The sequence below is a fragment of the Cyrtonyx montezumae genome, unplaced genomic scaffold (genome assembly GCF_038088225.1).
Source record: "Cyrtonyx montezumae isolate F1298 unplaced genomic scaffold, pur_monq_1.0 scaffold_1, whole genome shotgun sequence".
NCBI classification, from domain to species: domain Eukaryota; kingdom Metazoa; phylum Chordata; class Aves; order Galliformes; family Odontophoridae; genus Cyrtonyx; species Cyrtonyx montezumae.
Window position 1 is genome coordinate 21,174,143 of NW_027071825.1, and position 21,250 is coordinate 21,195,392.

Genomic DNA, 21,250 nt, shown 5'->3' on the forward strand with positions numbered 1-21,250 from the left:
TATCTGCTTCTGATTAACTACTGCTTTGTAGCTGGTTAAAGAGTTGCACTATTTTTAATTTAGAAAATTAAATTAAATAAGATGGAGATGGAAAGAGGAAACATGGATCAAACTGAATGCATTTTCTCATTGATGATTTCTTTGGAAATTGTATTAGTTTGATTCAACTAATTGTAATGCAAGGTAGGAACATGGCTTATAGCATAATGGAAATTTATTTTTGGAAATACAGTTTTATAGAATCAAATATTTGCAATAACGAATGCTACAGACTGTTTTTCTGGTTTTATCTTGACTTGAAAAATGTAAAGGGTTTGGTACCATTTAAGTGCAATAATAAAATAAATAATTTTGTCTGTTGTGAAACTTAATTACAGTATAATATATAGAAATACATTTTTTTAATCAAATATAAAAAAATCAGCAGATGTTTTCAGAAAACATCGTATTTTTATTTATATGCAGCGTTTGAAATAAAAACGTGTGCCACTTTTAATATTTTAATGTTATGCTTGAATTCCATCAGAGTAAGAGAATTTAAGAAACAGGAATTTAATCCCACAAATTATTTTCAACACAAAGGTACAGAAAAATTTGGGCTGGAGTACATCACTGACATTTAGATCTGTAACTCTGAACATTCCAAAAATCCAAAGTAACATTCTGCAACTCAGAAGTTATTGTATAAAGGCAACTTTAGCTAGTCATCGGATTTATGAACTAATACTTTTTTGCAACTGAACAAATCGTTGGGACAAGAAAATATTACTATATTATGCTCCTGAATAGGCTACCTGTTAATGAATCTGAAATCATATTCTATAGTGAAAACTGTTGTATTACTTAATGAGCTAGGAAAGGAATGCTAGCGACAACATTGACAAGATTCTCAAAATGAGTTCCTAATGAAGCCTAAGAATTGAAAACTTCAAGTCTTCAGAAAAAAGTAAAGCAGTCTTGTAACAAGGTCCTTGGCTTATATTACTAGACAGATGAGTAAAAGCAAATTTTCCCTTTCTAGTCAAGTTTTTCATGCCTGAAGAGACTTGGCTGGAGCTTGGAACTACTGCTAAATATCGCTGCAATTCACTGCCAGTGTTCTGCAATCTCGTCTCACCATTCAATAAATATCCTTGTTCCATATCAAGTTCCAGTGTGAACATTAGTTTCTATTTTGTAAAGAGGAATGGTAGTATTTCACTTCATTCTGAAGTCACTTACAACTTACTGTTGTAGATTGTGATCCTGTTCATTTTGTTAAGGAAGCATATTTTCAAAAAAAAAAAAAAAAAAAAGATAGTGTAAGAGGAGCAGTAGTTCTTTCTTTGTAAAATGTTTATTTCAGAAACAGATAAGACTCAAAAATATCCCAGTGAACATATAAGTTAGGCCTGAATTGTGCATGGAGTATGGTTTGAAAATCCCTTTTCATGAATCTATAACAAGTGTTGTACCAATCACTGTCTCCAGAAGAACAGTTTAATTATAATTCTCAAATTTTATTATTTTATTTTGACATCTGCCTGTTCACTAGGCATACATCCATCCTAATGGCAAGAAATCTTTGACAGACTCTCTCTGTGAGTTGCAAAAACACTTCTCATTTCTGAGATACTAATGTTTTCTTTTTTATACTTTACATTTGCCATTGAGAGTATTTGCCCTGCAATTGGAAAGTGCTTCAGTCACTTCATTGGCTGCAATGATTGCTGGCAGAAGTATAGATGATTAACAGCAAAGCCTCCTGCTTTTCCCACTCAGCAAGCAACCACCAACCATTCATGCTTACAACAGATGTTATTCATTTATTTATTTGTTTGTGACTTAAAAACTCTAAATGGACTTCAAACAGTGATTCCTGTTACACTTCATTCTCTATTCCTTCAATGCAACACTCAAAAATTGCTTCTCACAACCTTCCGCTTATATTTGAGCTCCTAATTCATACTCATGCACTATGTCTGATTGCAGAAAGGAATAAATAATAAAATGCAGATTCTAAAATAAATAAATAAATAAATAGATAAATACCTTCCCGTGTAAAGCGATGAAAGTTAACAACTGCTTGATTAAACTTAAGAAATTTCTCTACGAATACCTCTGCATGAATACTTTTGTCCCTCACTTACAAAATCTACAGCATAGTGGATAACAATATATAAAGTTACTTCCAATACAATGCAGTTGCAAATAGCATTTTATGCAAAAACCCTGTGTTAATAACATTAATATGCCTATAATGTTTTCTGGCTCCAGAAGCAAAAATGGAAGTATCCATACAGCACACAAGACAAATTATTCTGGAGAACAAAGAAACAAGAAACTACTAGACAGAGCTGCAAGTACAGTGATCTATAGGAACTTTACCTTCCTCAGCAAGAGACTGCAGCTGCATAGTGGAAAGAAATAGTGTATTTGTATGCCTGCATATACTTAAATCCAAACATACATATGTATTATGTGTAATATATGCATACCTCAGTCAAAAGCAAATAATTGATATTCTGTCTGCATGTTTATATGCACTCAGTAGTATATGTAATGAGAAAGACTCAAGTTAGAAAGAGAATGAGTTCTCTATTTCCCCACATCTTGGACTACATTTGGAACTATGACATTCAGTTTTTTAACGTCTAACTGTTAGGTGTTTCACAGTAATATCTAGCCTGCAAATGACTTCATACCATAATTTCTTAAACTACAGTAATACCTAAAGAAGTTTTAAACAAAACTTGAGAAGTGCAGGAAGGAATTTGCCAAGTGGGGACCAAAAACAATTTTAGTATTTATCACACCAAAACCTGCTCTATGTTACTGATGCGGCGGCCCTTACTGCTTTGAAATTATCATATTTAGTTTGCTTTGCATCAAAATATGTTGTGAGAATTTAACGACTGCATCACTCAGTATCCAAATACTGGTTAAGCATATCTGAAAAGCCTTACATGAAACAATCAGTTAACAATCTGAAGTGTTTTTCTGAATGTTCTTCTGTTTCTTTCACATTTATTTTTTTTTTTTAGTCAGATCTGAAAAGAAATAGAGGAAAGAAACGGGTCAGATGGGAAGAAAAGGAAGATTACTTGTACTACTGTAAATTTGATGATGAGGTGATGTGTGGAATTCCAAGCTAAATAAACTTGGGGTGGAACCACTACATGGGATCATGGAATCACAGAATCACCATGGTTGGAAAAGATCTACAAGATCACCCAGTCCAACCGTCCACCTATCATCAATAGCTCCCTCTAAACCATATCCCTCAACACAAAGTCTAAATGTTCATTAAATACCTCCAGGGTTGGTGACTCTACCACCTCCTTGGTTAGTCCATTCCAGCACATGTCCACTCTTTCAGAGAAGTGTTTCCTAGTGTCTAGTCTGATTTTCCCATGATGCAACTTGAAGCAATTCCCTCTAATCCTATCACTAATTACAAGAGTGAAGAGGCCAACCCCCAGCTCACTATAACCTTTCAGGAAGTTATAGAGAGTAATAACGTGTCCCCTCAGCCTCCTCTTCTCTAGACTGAACAATCCCAGCTCCCTCAGCCATTCCTTAAAAAGGGCCAAGATCCACTCCCAGAGGACATCGACAAGACAAGCCATATCCACTCAGATTCATGGTGCTGGTCCACACTGGAATAAATAATCTGAGAGACCCAGATTGCTGTACATGAGTAGTTTGCAAGTGCCATAAAGTAGGAATCAGTGTTTCCATCCTGATAATTAAAAAAAAATAAATAAATATATTCAATGTCACTGAGCAGTGGTGTTTTAGGCACATGGCTGCATAATTGAATAGCGTGCTGCTTGGAAAACTCGAGTTAAAACTAATCCAGTGCAGTTTCTCTGGATCTTCCATAATCTGCACAATGCTTTATGTTGTTTCACAAATTTTAGAGTTGAAAGAAAATGAAATCTGTGTAAGAGGAATCATATTCAGAGTAGATAGAAGTAATCTTGATTCTATATATGTATTTGTAGTTCTCCTATGGAATGTTTCTAGTTGAGTATGATTATGTGAAAAGCCAAATTTCATAAACCTGGATTCAGAATAATAATAATGCTAAAAACGATTCACAGATAGTACAAAAAAAAATCTTTTCATTCAACAAACTCTTAAATTGCGTTTCAGTGCATCTGTTGATAATAATCTCCATATATATTTGAATAAATTTGTTTATTTACATATTTTAACTTATTCAGAAGATGAAAGAGTTGGAAAATACTAATATCTATATTTCTTCTCAAGTTTCTGCTCTCTTTCTTGCTAATCAATTCACAGTGACCTATTTTTTGATTATGAAAATATCACTGGAGAAAAATTACATGATATTTCATCTCTTAATATTGTCTCAGAAATCTGGAGTGGGTAGGAAAAGCTACGAAAACCACCAGATAAGACTGCAAAAGACTCCTGGATATGTTAGGGTCTAATGAAGACCCAAACTTCTAACACAAAAGGAGAAAAAATTTTCCTTTGAGGAATTCTTTCCGAAATCGAACACTCAAACCAGTAGGTCACACAACTCCAGAGATTTTTTTTTCCTTTTTTTCTTTTTTCCCCCAAGTATGCTGCCTGTTTTATATTCAAAGAACACAGAAGAACATATTTTTGCTTATGAGTTGGCAAAGCTCCTGGCATAATGGGAATATAAAAGTAAAATTTATGTTGTTCCCCTGAGCACTGGGTTTTGCATAACACATTTTACATATTAAGCAATACTGACAAAGTGATATTTTTAATCTCCCCACAAAATACAGACTACTGCTCCCAGGTGCCCCATGTGAACAGTCTTTACATGAGCAATTCCATTAACATCTTTGGAATGCTACATGCATAGAGGGGAATAATTTGGATCAGAAGATCAGTGTCTATTTTTAAATGGGAAAACATTGAACATGTACAAGTATTACAGAATCCTCCCCCCAAAAAATTAATGCTACAGTGGAAACCTGAAGGATTAGGTATAACCACCTAATAAAACTGATGCAACATAGATTTAAAGAGAATGATAAAAGATGTCATTAAGAACACTTTTTTCTCTTTCTTTCATTCTAGTAGTTTTGATTAGGTACTCAAGTGGCTGTTCTGGTGTTTTTCTGTCATCTTTAATCTAACAGGAAAAATAGGAGTAATACAGTCTTATTTGAAAAAATAAGTTTTGAAAGTCCACTATACGCAGTTACATTTCTTAAAAGTTTTTTTTTTTTCCTTCAAGAAACATTTTATCAGTTGAATGGATAACTACAGGAAATGTGTTGGTAATAGGGACATCATAGTTACATTTACAATACAGAACAAGATTACCTAAAAATGATGAAGAAATTTATGAAACAGCCCTATCTTTGTACCATAATTGAAAACTACAGTTTCATTAATATGTACTTATAGTTTACTTCAAGTGCAGTTGAGTAACAAGAAAGCTGAATGGTTTGCAATCTTCAAACCTCAGTTTCAAGTTGGTAATAATTTTGTGAGGTGTGACTTCCACAACACTTTCCATTGTTTACAATAATCCTTTTATAGTAGAGAAAAAAGTCTACACAGACTGGCAAACTATAGGACTATGGTTCCAAAGACTTGCATTTTTCATAACTAATTTTTTAAATGTATTCTTAGCAGGCAACTTCTTTTCTCTGTTGATAAACTACCATTACTGTAGCTTCCTAAAACAGTTCTAAAATAAAACCAAACCCAAACAACAACAAAAAAAAAAACAATAAACCAACAACTAGCACTACGAAATCAGGTTACTATAGGATGTCTTAAGAATATTAAGATGTTTGACAGACACGTATGAATTAGTTTTTTTCTGCAACTTTCACATAACTCTGTCTGCTTCATTAATTTTGTCATTTTTTGAATGCAGTGGAATTATAAAATCTCATTTAGGAAACAGTTGGATGAAGCAAGCTCAGGTGAAGCCTGCCACAGATATTCCAAAACCATGAGCAGGTTTATGGGGGTGGAAGATCAAGCCTTGAATATAGGTAGCAGGGAGTAAGATTTCACAAGAAAATACTCTAAAGCTCCTGTTAACTCTTACAAGAATTAGTAGTCCAAATTAATTCTTCATGTGATTCACTGTTGCTAGTATATCTAATATTTCTCCTCTCTTTGCCTTAAAGGAGCCCATGTGTCTGTTTATATATGCAGCAAAAAGAATTTCAGTTCGTATTTCACTTTGTATTTCACTTCGTAACTAAAAGATAACTTTCTTCCCAACCAGATACCAAAATCCTTACTCAAAAAAGACACAGAAGGGGAGTTATTATACATAAATTTGATGCAGAAGCACATTTGTTACATTAGAAAACACAGTAAGGTAAAGCTCTACTCATTAGTAGATGTAGCCTTGCTATAAAGATTAGAGTGTTTAATGATGATATTATTTCTAAAGACACATTTGACTTCATATTTTATAGATAGTAGGATTTAATAATGAGGATTTAATATATATCGATGACTAATTTAACAGAGCTTTGTCATTTTTTCCAACTGAAATGCAACACTTTCGTATTCTAATTCCCAAAAATATAACATTAGCTTATTATTACCAGTGGTCTACATCAAGTATATTACTTAATAGCTTTATTAAATGATATGGACAGCTATGAGCATTTAGAACATGCACATACACTCTAATCTTGTAAGCCATTTATTTTGACTGTAAACACATTATTCAGGATACTCCATGATTTTATACCCTACTGCTTAACAGGTGGGCTTGGATTTTCTCAGACCTCCAAAGACAGGCAAGTTTCTTGAGTTAATAAATGTAGCTTACAAATTTCAGAAGAAATGGAATGAAAAGAATTCAGAAAATAGTGAAGCTTTGAATCTCCTGTCATCACTATCTACGTGGAATTAGAAGAAAATGCAGCATCAAATGAAAAAATATTTTCACCTTCCAACTCTTACCTTGACAATTTTTTTTGTCTATGTGTAGATCAAAAAAGGATATAACAGATTTCCAACTTAAGACAACAGATTGCATTTGAAAAATAACCTTTCAGAAGACATCATTTTTAGCAGCGTATCCATAAACATGGAAATGGATTGTTACTGAATCAGAAAATAAACGTTCATTTCCAAATCATGTTATACATATTTGTCCCTTGAAAGGCTTTTGTATTACTTATCACACTTGAAATGGGATCAAACTTGATAATCCACTCCCCACCCCCTAAAATGTAATATATATGTGTGTATATATATATATATATCTTACATTGAGACATCACATACTTTCACAGTAACTATGAAGAGAAATGTAAAGCAGAGTTGTGCACTTCTAACATTCACCTACTTTACCTCAATATCACCCATGCACTGCACTATGTCAAGGAATCCCTAGCAACTAAAAAACACTGGAAAGAATATTTAGTACTTATAGTTCAACAGTGGTTGAAACTGAAGGAATATATCTGAGATGTATTGCACCTTCTCTTCCTAAAATATGTCTACAGAAAAGAGGAATGGAAATGAGGTCATTAAGAACACAGTGTCCTCTAATGGATGAATATTACTCTGTTTCACTTAAAATATATATCCAGGATAAGTTCCTTAGGATAAGGAGATAATTCAGAAATTCAGTTTTAGCAGTCTCTTAGTCTTACCTAAATTACAACTACTTTCTATGGAATAGAAAGCTATCTGAGTGCTGTATGTCATCACACATTTCTGACATGAAGAGCTCAGTCAAGATAGAAAATATTTCTAACCTGTAAAAAAATTTCTAACCTAAAGCCTGTAAGGTAACATGAAGTTGAATAACATCAACCTAAAAGTTTTGATCAAAACTCAGAAATAATCCTTGAGAGTGAAGGACATACATCAACAACATCAGCATACAAAATAGCATTTTTTTCATAACAGCTTTTTACTTAACTAATTTGTGCTGCAGATGGTACTAGATTGTTTTCCTAAATTGTCCAAGCTTCTTTTGGACAGAAGAAAGGAAACAGCCTTTCATTTCTGATTCCTAGGGATTAGCTTTGTAGTTTAACTTTCTCTTGTGATGTTTTGCATTTTCAATGACTAAGGAAAGTGAGAAAAGGTGTTTAATCTCTGTGCTTTTTTGTCTGTTTTTCCTGATGAAGTATAAAATCCAGATAGCATACTATGCTATTGGTTCATTATATCTCTAGGCTAGGAAATGTTATGCTATGTCTGCGAGAAATTACAAAGCACTTCTTATTTCCAAATTAACAGAAAGGTTTCATAGAGAAAATCATATAATAATCACCATTTATTGTTTGAGTCAGTATCACCTATCAGCTCTCTGAAGACATCAGCCTTTGTACATTGACTAAAAAGGGCACCTAAGAGGTCAGCTTGGCTTAGACATCTTGCTTATAGGTGATAAAAATTATGTAATAAAAACTCTGCTTCCCCAGTTTAAGCTGTTATTTAGAACAAAAAGTACCTCATCAGACTGCACCCTCCTAAAATCATGATTTTCAGGTAAGCTATGATACAGCTTCTTTCAATGGAGAAAACAAGGTACATGCCCTTAAACTGGCTTTGAGGAATTGTGACTGAGTAGTTGTATCCTCTTAATTTATGCAGAAGATTGGATGAATAGCTTAGACTAGACATTAAAGACCACTCTCAAAACTGGAACTTTAAACAGTGTGTAATTTTTGTGTTGATGAGAATGAATAATCTTGAAATGCATTTGAAAGACTATGTCTACATTTTTTCCTCTGAATTCTCTTCACAAACTAAAAAGAAATTTTAAGTGGCCTTTAATAAAAAACTTGTTTCCTCTTCTAAATTTCACTTTTAAATTTCACAAAACCTTTCATGCTTTAAACTACTGTTTATTTTCTCCTGTGGAGAAAACCAGTTCAGTCACAAACTGTGTGAAACAAGCACTTTCCGTTGTCATTTATTTAAATCCAAGTCTTCTAAAGGTGAAGAAATGTAATTTTAGATTCTTACTGTATGAATGGATGGAAGCAATCATTCTTAAATCTGAATACTACTAGCAAGGAGTGCAGTATTTGTTCTATTTCAGACTTTGGAAGAATTCTCATTGAATGTTTATCTCATGCAAGTAGACTTGAATTCCTCAAATTTCTTACCAGTTTTTTCCGACTTTTTATTTGATCGTAAAGCATCCTCTTCAGAGACAGAATATAATCCTTACCAACAGCTACACATTTCCCAAAGACATAAAGCTTTCAGCAATGTTGATGAGCAGAAATTTGTACTTACCCCTTCAGTCTGCATCTTGCAAGGAGGGGAGAAAGGGAATGAAGTCTTTACATGTTCTTTTCGTGGTACCAGATCTTCCTAGGACACTGTAACAAATTCAGGTTCAGATTAAAAAACAGTGTAACTGAAAAAAGGCATCCAACAGTTAATGGACATCTGCAATGTTTTTTATTCAGTCCTAAATCCTCTGGCCTACTGATGATTGGAAACTGTTCATATAGCCCTTCATTACCGAATAAAACCAGTTTCTTAGATATTTTCACAAGTAAACTTTTATATTATGACTCTTTTTAAATCTAATTAGAAAAAAATCTTAAGTGTAACAATTTATTGCACTGTTTCACATATGAGAAAGAAAATTAATAAAATCTATTATTATTTCTATTATTCCAATGAATTCCAAACCTACAATTAACTATATGAACTGTAAGGTTGTTCAATCTAAAGTTGAAACTTGATTTGAATGTATTGTAAGGTTTCAATGATCAGATTAAAAAATTCTGCAATGTTTTCTGTTTTCTTGTAAGTACCATGAATTGCACAAGTTTATACTTCTGCTTTTTGTAAAAGGAATAACTGTGAGCCAACTCAGTGTCTTCAATAGAGAATAGTCTATGATTCTATATTCTCACAAGCATAACATTTCCAGTCAGTACATAGTACACCAATTCAGCACTTTAATTACATGACAATTCAAGGCAATTTTCAAAGAATAAGTTGCTTAGAAAGACAGAGGCACTATACATTTAATTTGACTTTTCTGGTTCTTAACCTCAGAGCTAAAATACTTACAGAAGTATTCATCTATAAAGAAAATTTGAGGTGCTGTACAGAAATTCCAGAAGGTACTGCTCATGAGTCATATATGCTAAAGAAATAAAAAAAAATCAAACAAAAAAACCCATATATCTAATGCATAGAACACTTCCACTATGAGGAAACCTGAGAAAGCTGGGGCTGTTCGGCCTGGAGAAGAGAATAGCAACTTTTCAGTATCTAAAGGGGAGCTTTAACATAGAAGGGGACAGACCATCAGGGTCTGTTGCAATAGGACAAAGGGAAGTGGTTTGAAACTTAGAGGGGAGATTTAGATTAGATATAAGGAAGAATTTTTATGGGACAGGCAGTGAAGCACTGGCACAGGCTGCCCAGAAAGATGGAAATGTCACTGGACATGTTCAAGGTCAGACTGAACAGAGCTCGGAGCAACCTAATCGAACTGTAGGGATGCCTGTTGCAGAGAAATTGCACTGAATGACCTTTAAAGGTCCCTTCCAGCTCAAACAATTCTATGATTCTCTGTACAAAAAACATGTTAGTGGTTACAGTGTGATATTTACTCAAGGGGTGATTAGTCACATAAGTAGATTTTCAAAAAGGAGTAAGTACTGAATCTAACTGATGATCCTAGCAATAAGCACTAGGAGATCCCTGCAATGCAGATGGTGTTGCACCTTCTGCAATAATGGTTTAGATAACTTTGAACCAGTGAGACAACAGAAACAATCTTCCTGTAACACCACAGACTTCAGTCACAAGTCTAAATCAGATGTGGCAACAGAAAAAGGTGATTCCTTTTGAACTCGTTTTCATGAAAATCCAAATGATCCTTTATTGAAAATTTCTGAATCTTCTGAAAATTTGCAACCCCCAAAACTTCAATACAAGAAGTTATGAAACAGCTCATCAGTACAAAATAGTTACTGTTTGACACTTGTTTAAACACACTTGTAGAACATTGGTACTTTAGAAATGTTAGTATGGCTCTTTATGTGAACCAACTGAATATGAAATACAAAAAAAAAAACCACTAAAAGAAACAAAAACAGCTAAGGAGGGCATGTCTCCTTACAGGCATCACACAGTGATAGCAAGACATATGATGACACTATATCTGAGCAGTTTCAGGCAATATTAAGCTTTTCCATAGTTTTTTTTATTTATTATTTTTAACAGCTACATTAGTCCCAGATATTTGAAAACTTTGTATTAAACTACAGAATTATAAAGGACAAAGATGCAGCAAAAATAAATAAATAAACAAACAAACAAAAATGACACAAATAGCCTTAAGATGTATATTTCCTCAAAAGATATTCAAAGAAAGACAAATTGCTTATGTCTATAATGGCATGAAGCGTATGAGGAAATCATTAAAAAATATATGGGTAATTATCTGGAGTATGGATGAAAAGACATTTAAATGTCAGTGATTTCATTAATTTTATAATTGAAGATTGAGAATTGGAAGAGTAGAGGGTAACAAACCATGAACAGCTGTTATTATAGGCTAATGGAGTACCAGAATCATTTGAATTTCATAGAACTAGTTGGGGCTTAAGTACACGCAGACACACGCAGCATGTATGTGGAAGTTAGCAATGCCCAGAAATCTGCTATCAGGCACACTATCAAAAAGGATTCATGGTCTGATTGTCTCTAATGTCTGGACTACACAGTTTGCAGACAGGGCAGAAAGATTTATCACGATTCGTCTAACTTGCTGTTAGCAGGGCTTTAATGAAAAATCTATTTTAGAAAGTCACAACGCTAAACCTGTGCATATCCTGAACAGGGAGTATACTGTGGAGATCAAGACAATGTAAAGAGATAAAAAAATAAAAAAAATGAAATTACTGTTAATCAGAAATACGTTCCAGCCCTGGGAAAGCTATGTTCAATTTAGAAGACAGTAAATGAGGAATGAATTCATTATCAATACAGATGAATAACTCATACGAGATCCACAACCTTCCAGCCTTCCTAATCCCCATCTTTGTGAGGGAGCCCTGTCAGCCTATATAGGAGGAGTGTTTTAGGGGCAGCAATCAAACTTGTTCATAGCATTACTTTCTTAAGATAATGTCACCAGTTTGCGGGACAGTTCGACCCGGTACCGTGACAATTGAGGCAGGGGACCCACGGGCCCACACCCCGGGGAAGGGGAAGGGGAAAGGGAAAAAGGAGAAGGGAGATGGGCCCAGGAACAAAACAGTGGCAACGATCTGAGGAGGAAAGCTAATTTACTAAATAAGATATCAGAAAGGAAAATAACACAATATAATATAATATAATTGGAATTGAGGCAAATGAATCAAATAAAATGAGCAAGAGAGAGAGTGTCCGATAAACCGAAGGCCTTACGCTAACGCTGAAGGCGGACGGCTGCAACAAACACCCACTGCCGAGCTCAGTCCCGAAGGGAAGAGAGAGTCCCGTGACTGCAGACAGTTTTTATCTTTCCCTCTGAGCGTAAACACGTAAGAACGCAAAGCATCGCAAAGTCCTCTGGGGAATGGAGTTCTTCTTCTCTTCTGAGACAGGTATACCTGGAACTACCGATGGTCCACGGAGCTGGAGCATTAACTCTTTAACTCTAAATGCACTACATGATGTTATGATGTGGAATACCAGTACCAAAAATCATAAAACCATGACAGATAACTACTTCAGTCAGGATTTTCATGGGACTCTGGACTCAAATTGTGTCAGTAGCTGCTAAAAAAACTTTCTTTTGCCACCTCCTAGCCACATTAGAGCTAAAGGAAGCAGCAGAAGTTACTGTCATCCTTCTTATGAGGCCATATTATTTCCACAGAGAAATGTGGTAACTTAAAGCTATCAAGGAACCTTTTATTCTATCTTGCTAGAGAAGAAATAAAAACACTAGCAACACTATTTCTGTGACATAAATTGAAAAATCATATTTTTACATGAAGATTTTACTTTGTGCATGAAGAAAATAATATCAGTCATCTACTCCAAATAACAAATGCCAAACCTTTTATCCGCTATATACAGGGAAAATATCAAGAAAAAAAATCAAATTAAAAAAAAACCAATAATCCAGCACTATCTCTACTGAATGCTTAGGGCTGAGATTGTAGTAGAATCCAAGCTAGGAAAGGTGTGTTTTGCTTTGTTTGTTTGTTTGTCAGGAAAAGGTAACAAAGAGTCTAGTTTACAGTTGTTTATTTGTCCCTGTTATTTACTTCCTTGATAATTAAAAGACAGTTTTCATTCTTTGTCAGGCAAAATATTATGTGAAAGCCTAATGATGCAACCCCCAAAGCATCATTAGCTTACTTGATGGAGGACATGATTTATGTATGTTATAGAAGCATTTACTCCAGGGAATCTTTTCAAATCAGCAAGAACAGAATTTTGTTCACTGCTAAACAGAAATATAACAACAGGATATTAGTTTTGGGTGGCTGATGTTTGATTTCCTGGAGTTATTAAGACATTCTACTTTCATACTAATGGCATTATATGTCCGTGATGGAAATAATTAATGACTGTGCAACTTAGATCAATATTGTGCTAAAAACCATTGTTCAGTTGCACTCGTACATATATGTAATTTTTAGAAGAGAAATCAAGTTTTCAACTTCTCTGAAAGAAAAACTTTCAATTTTCAACTCTGCTTAAAAAAGATTCAGTTGTCCCCTCAGTCAAGAAAGGTGCAATATGACATGAATTTAATTTGTGACAAAAGATAAGGTGGAGTAATGCAATTCCTTATAACTATTACTATAGGATCATCCTCCACAAAGCTTAACAGCATCCTATGAAGAAGATGAACAGGATGAAGCTCTTAAGTACAAGAAAGAGAAAACATAATCAAAGGAAAGAATTATTTTGTCATCCTTCTCTCCTCACCAGTTGTGAGATTATTAGCACCCCACTAAATATTTAAAACTAATAGAAATAGAAAACTTTAAAAGTAGAAGCCTTTTCTGTGCAAGACGCCAGTCTGCCAAATTAGGAACATTCACATTAACCTCCCCTAATTAATGTTTTGTCATGCTTAGCATTGAGTCAGACACAATCTGAAATCAGGCAGCCTCCTACTGCTATTCCAGGGATCTGAAAATGATAATTTACGAAATTATTTTTCAAATTAAACTTATAAACTGATAATTACAGAAAACTATACACTTTCATGGGATACACTGAGTAAAGGACAAATCATTTCTAAGGTGCTATATATTAAGTAATGCAACCCATGAAAAATTGACTCAGTGGAGACACTGAGATAAAAATTTGCTTTTTAACTGAAAAGAAACGAAAGTAAGAGGAAGAAACATAGGTCGATAGAGAGATGCATTCATCAGATAGCTATCCTTAATTTTCTCTATTTTTACCATCGCAAGAACTTTCTAGGTCTGCATGTATTCAAGAAATTACACTTTAAGTCAATTCAGAGTGTTACTGTGATACTGTGAGACGTTCTTTATATGTTATATACATATCAACAACCAAAGATCAGTGGGGCGAGTAACGATTGCAAATAAAGTTCTGAAAGATGTGTGTCGATCACCATCTAGTATTACAGAAATTTGGTTATTGCATTAGCAATGATAGTATTATGGGATTGAAAATTACCAGAATTGCAACATTAATATTTGTTGCTAGCTGAGTTGAAAGCACCACAGGAAATACTTCCATGGAGGTTTGCAGAAATTGAGTTTTGTCTTGGGTATAGAACTATTGCTATGCGACAGAATCGAAATCACTATATGAGGCAGAACTATTAAGCATTTTTGCAGTCTTAACTAGCAGTACTGGTTTTAAAGACTTTAATACCACTGAACTTTAGTAACTAAATGGTACATACAAGCCATTTCATTTTATCATGTGAATGTGTAAGCAATATCAGTATTACACAAAACATTTTCAAAATTTCACCAGCAATACTTATCCAAAGAGATTCTTACAGATTTCCAAGTGTGGTCATTATCAAAATAAAAGCTAATATCTTTTATAAAAATAAAACAAAATCACCGTTTTCCTCTCACCAGCTTTATTCAAGGATCCAGTTATACTGCTGAATTTCTACATCATTAAAAGTTTCACTCTGTAGCACTGAATATCTATTTTTAAGTTTTTAATGCAAACTGTAGAAGTACGGAGGTTTTTTATAACATCAGTTCTGTGAGAGAAGTGCCAGAAACACAAAAGTCACTTACATTATTTTTTTGAAAATAAAAATGCAGAGAATGTAGACAGCTCTCAACAGTTATAGCTAAAATACAGATGATCAAAAGGAACAGGATAGGGACATTTTGCTTCTTAACTTACTACTACAGAAGTCCTTCTGATATGTGGAAATGAAATGTGACACATGCAGAACTTAAATGTGTCCTTTTTCTTTCCCAGATCACGTAGACAGAGCCAGAGATCCCTGCTTCATCATGTAATCTATGAATTACCCTTTTCAACTTTTATGTTTCCAGTTCCCACTGTCAGGCTTCTATATGCCTGCTACTCTAAGGGATGTTACGAGTTTCTAGTGCAGAAAGTGATTTGGCAGCAGTTGAGGTCAGATAGGTATGACATGCAAAATAATATTAACTAAAAGAAATCTTTCAAACTCGGCTTAAGTCTTTAAAGCTACCTCATAGATTTTTCCTACCCTTTTCAACTTCCAGAATTAACTTACAGAAATTCTTTGGTTTGCATAAAAATCTCAGTGTGCTGTGACTTTACACATACTAAACACAGAACACTTCTGTAAGACACAAGCCATGCAGAATTTAACTTGGGGACGATGAAAAGATTTTCTTTTGAAAAAAGCACTGAAGCTGTGGATGAGAGCTTGGGCATACTGCAATTTGTTCATTTTAATTCATCAAACTAATCTTAACAGGGGTAATCTGACGGCTAAATAAATAAATAAATAAATGCCAAAAGTGTCTGAAAGTATTTTGCTAACCTCAGGCTACTTGGAATATAAGGTGCAGCTATGCAGAGTTTCATTGCAAAGCAATTGTTATAATTTACTTCCTGGGCTGTTACATGTACAACCTGCAGGAAATGTTTCTAATCCCTTGGGTGAAATTACCTCAAGATAATTGGGTCAGTTGGTGTCATACATAAGTTTTACTCAAAATACTATGCTCAAAGGTGAAATAGATACTTCCTGATTGTAGGAAACTCACAGTCTTCTTTTATCTTTTTTCTAGTTTGTTACTGTATGGGATCTGGTAAACAACCTGCCAGCTCTGGATACTTTTCCAGTTCTTTTCCAGAACTAAGAATAAATAGATATTACAGTAGATCAAAGTACTCTTAAACAGAATCCCAAATTTATTTCCTGAATGAGCTACTCTTGACTAAGTTTTTTTCTTTGAATAATAGATTCATTTTAATTATGATGGTAAAGAAAACATTACCTAGAGGCTGAAGAAAAAATCTGTTTGGGAAAAATAATGAGCACATTTTGTAACACAATGATGGTGCATCTTGGGATGCATACAATGCGGTTTTTTGGAACTTGTTCATTAGTGCTTACAGTTCGGGAGTATAAATTAGTATACTGTCATTAGTATAAATTTGTTCCCTTGCCAGTGAAACATATTCAAATGATAACTTGAACTTAAATGTAACATGGACTTGAGTAAACCAGGAACACTGTTTAGCCTAGAGCAGAACTCTTCCAGGTACAGCTAACCTGGGAGTTTAAATGAGCTACAAGGTGTTAAAACGCAACACTGCCATATCTCCACCAACACATTTTAAAACTGCATTTACTTCTTGTTTTGTGACTATATCGTATATTTTGCTGTGTTAGTTATCCTACATACAAGATCTTTCCAGTCATTACCAGAAGATGAAAAAAAAATATATTTGACTAAAGTCCAAGAACATGAACTTACATTTTTTTTTCTCAGTATTCAGTACCTCATTGAAATCCAGGTTTAATAAACAAATGTTAAATAAGAATGTCATTCATATCTTCAGCAGCCAGTGTGCGAACCTAAAATGCATACAGCCTCCTAAAAACTGCTAATTCTCATGCATTTCTTTGTAAATTTCTAATTTTTGTGATGTAACCAAAACACTGAAGACTCTCAAAGACTCCTGATATTTAATGGGTTTTTTGAGTGTGTGTGTATGTGTGCATGTAAGAAATTAAATACCAAAATAGTTGGATGAAAAAAATAATTTCAACAGAAGTAGCTTCAAATGTATCAAATTTGAAAAGGATCTTGATAGCCCAGACCTTTTGAAAAGCTGCAGAATCTCTTCTGTGCTGTATAATATTTTCTTATTTATGGAAAAGTGAATGGCTAGGTATGTTCAAACCTTAGTGAAAGATAAAAGCACAGAGAAATTCACTGGACTTTGCAGTTCAGTGAAACAGAAGATACTCACCCCACTGCTCATCAGCAAAATAATTTTGGGCATGCCAACTTATAAAACCTCTAGAACTAGAGTAACTTGCCCTGTGATAGCAAGAGGCAGACTTCTGTAAACTGGAAGGAAACTTTCCTATGACTTTCACTTTGGTCTATAGCAAGATGTGACAATACATTCTATAGAACCATTTTTACAATGTAGGCAAGTGAAATAAGTTTGCAGAAACAATTACACAAAGTCCCAGATGTCTGAAGAAGTCGTGAAGTGTAAAGAATGCTAATACGTAGCCTGAATAAACAATATCATCACACTGCACTGAAATCCACAGGTACCTGAGGGGATATCTGTCTAAAAGCTGCATGAACAAGTACAAAAAGCTTCTTGCATATGCATTTCCCAACACATACCAGGTTACACTGTAGTGAACTTTTACTTTAAATTCCAAAGATTGCAGTACTAAGCTATAGTATTGAGGACATTTCAGATGCATTTCCTTGGAGGGCAGATGTTTAAATATCTAGGATTACTGAAAATGCAATACAGATATTCAAACTTGGAAATCTCTTCTGTATCAAAGATAATTGAGACCTCTTAAAAAAATTCCTCAGTTTAGAAAAAATAGTAGATGTTATTCCATTTTAGCCACAGAAAATAAGTAGCATTTTTTCTATACAAGTCACTAAGTTTAACATACTTAAATATTTTGTATGATAAAATGCTTGGTAAATTACAGATATTCCAGCAATCAGTTCATAGGATTTCCTGAGTTTGAAGGTATCTGTAAAAATCCTATCACAATAGACCCTGCTAAATAACCTGTCTCTCCCCTTCTTTCTTACAGCCTTCCATTAAATACTGACAAAGAGCTCTCGGGTCTCCCTGGAGCCTTCTCTTCTCCAGGCTGAACAGCCCCAGCTCTCTCAGTCTATTCTCAGTTGGAATGAAATCTAAAGAAGAGATCTGGTGCCTAAGAAGTGGATATCAAGGAAACCTCAAAACATACAGATTTAAAATAGTCAGACCAATCACTGCATACTGCAAATATGTCACGGAGTGGCTACATACAGTAAACACTCATCACTTCAGAAACATCACCAGGAACACAAAAGGTCAATATTTAAATGCAATGAAATAAATACAGCAATTGAGTTGAAACAGGAAAAGGGCTCAGTCCACTTTACTCTTACAAGTAAGAAAAACAAAAAACAACAACACAACACCCTACATTCCTCAGATAATAGGTGACATAACTCTGCATTAGAAATCAAACAGAGACATAACCAGAATGAATGGAAGGTTATGAAAGCCAGTGACATGGCCTTAAAGGGAACATTACAAAGAATTGTCTGCTCCTAGAATCATGCTTTTTCAACTACTGTAAAGCAGCTTCTTCCCCTTGCCGGACTGTGATAGAAGAAGTAACAGAGTGTCTGATAACCACAAACAAAGGTGGCCAGTGTGATTTCTCCTATCAAGAGCTTCTCCTATTATCTCAGTTACCAAAGCAATCTAATTCAAATCAAAACCAATGTCAAAATTTTATTCCTCCACTTCTGTAACAGTATGAACCTTCTAATATTGTTATTGAAAATAATTACAAAAAGATAAAGCAATTGCTATGAGCTCTCAAGGCAACAGGTATGAAATTAATCATAGCCTGAAAATACATGATTACTTCCCCTTTTTGTATTAGAAAAAAATTGATTTTATTAATTGATTCTCTCATAAAGAGAGAAAATCATAAAATACCCAAACTGAGGGTGAGAGGCAGCTTTCTTTTGAAACACTGTTCCTTTCATGCCGTTTACAAACTAGACTACCCTACAGGTTTTTGCTATAGGAGTAAGAGTTTTGTTCTCACAATTAATTACAAGAAATGGTTAATTTCTTTTCATTCACCACAACAGGAACATCCACCATTTTTGGTCTATTATCATTTTCATTACATGTAATTATCAAGAAGACTAATTTCCATATTTTGAAGGAAATCTTGAAGATATCACATTAACATCTAAGCAGATGCACAATGACTTTCTTTAAACAAATACAACAAACAAACAAACAAACAAACAAACCCAAAATTAAGTAAAGTTACTGTAGGACAGAAAAATTCCATGATTTTGTGCCTCAAACTATTTACACTAGTTTCCACATAGTACAAAATTCAGAAAGGAAAATCAGTTAAGAAACAGTTTTTGTGACAAAATTTTTAGGAGTTACCTAACTTGAGTGACTGATGAAAGAATGGTTTAAGAATGTAAATACTGCTCACAATTACAGCACTATCATTTAAAGTTTAACATGATTTGCATGAATGGTAAACGTAAATGCTTTGAGAATAAGTACAGAACTTTGTTTTCATAGCAATTAACTTGCTTTAGTGTAGGACTGCCACTTCAGTATATTTAGCTTGCACTGAACTACAAAGTGAATTTGTCTAAACATGATATGAATGTATTCTGCATATTTAGTGTTCTCAATTTTAAAGGGGTTAGCAGGTAGAATTTGTTTTCTATTTTCCTTACATCAGTATATAATTTCAAAGTGGAACACAAAAAGCTTTTTGTAGGCAATATGCTTTTCAACCTTCAAAGCCATTACTTTCTCCATAAGTTATTTTAATTATTAATGATCACACATAATTTTAATGTGCATGAAATTAAATATGGCACCTGACACACATTACAATCAATGCAATATAACTGGTTTCAAATAACGTTTTTAGCCAACAGAAAGCTGGAGTCATTCATAATATTACAGGAGAACTTAAGTCTTGATAACAAATATAGTGCAGACTATATAAGTTTCAAATAATTTTCACTTCTTTTTTTCTGAAAACAGTTATGTTTAAAAGAATCTCTGATCTGTAAGAAAAACTTAAAGACTTCCCTGTCTTATGACAGATAACACATGAGATACACACTCACAAATATTCACTACCTTTCAACATAACCTATCCACTTTTCTTATCTTCTTGAGTTTCAAATAAGGCTACCTCAATTTTAGTTTACCAGGAAAGTTTTATATGTATATACATATATATATACATATATATATATACACACATACATGTATGTATATATTTTCTGTTTTTTACAGCTGTCACTAACTGAATACAAACAAGCATGTATATCAACCTTTTGTACCTGCTTATTCAAGGAATTTAGAAAAACACTAAATGTATCTCTGAAGATATGTTACATGATTGGCACCACTCTCCAAATGTTGGTGGTGATCATCATCAACAAAAAAAACATAAGATCAAAATGAAAAATGAATAAATAGTAATCAGTATGTTTACATTATTTAAGACAAAATGTTCAACGTTTCAAATTTGGGGGCCATTTAGATAGTACAATTTTTATTTATTATGAAATATTTCCTTTGTCACTAATTTCCTCCAGCATCCTTGACTAGAAAATTCATATAATTTAATTTCTTGCAAAAAGGAGAAAGGAGGAAAAAAAACACACCCTGTGTAAAGAATTTCTGCATACCCAAGGCAGCATGGCTCTGTGTTTGAAGAGCATTTCTCCAAATAGTTTGCAAAAAATTTTTTACTCCCAAAGCACTGTAATACTCTGAGTCAGCTCTGTACAGGAGCCACACTGAAGTAAAAGGTCTGGTTTTGAAGCTGTTAACAGTGTTGTAAAATAAACTTGAAACAAACATCAAGTGGAAGGAAATAACATTAGAAATTAGAAATGGAGAAAACAAAAATAAAAGCTGTGCTTGAGTAACAAGATAAATGCAACAAATCTGGGGTCAACAAGAGAAAGACTGAAGTGTAACTGAAGTACCATTGTACCTAAAGAAATCAGTGAATGTGATGTTAATACTCCCAGTCTACAAGATATAACTCAGGTATATTCACACT

At 33.9% G+C, this 21,250-nt stretch overlaps 1 protein-coding gene across 1 annotated transcript in view; it reads right to left on the minus strand.

Annotated features, from left to right (window-relative positions):
• The window catches only part of CFH (complement factor H), a 210,504-nt gene extending 201,258 nt beyond the window's left edge, over positions 1 to 9,246 (minus strand). Inside the window, exon 1 of the mRNA XM_065743096.1 lies at positions 9,229 to 9,246. The gene's annotated coding sequence lies outside the window, so the exon portion shown is untranslated. The remainder of the gene's footprint in view (positions 1 to 9,228) is intronic.
• Positions 9,247 to 21,250: the final 12,004 nt, after the last annotated feature.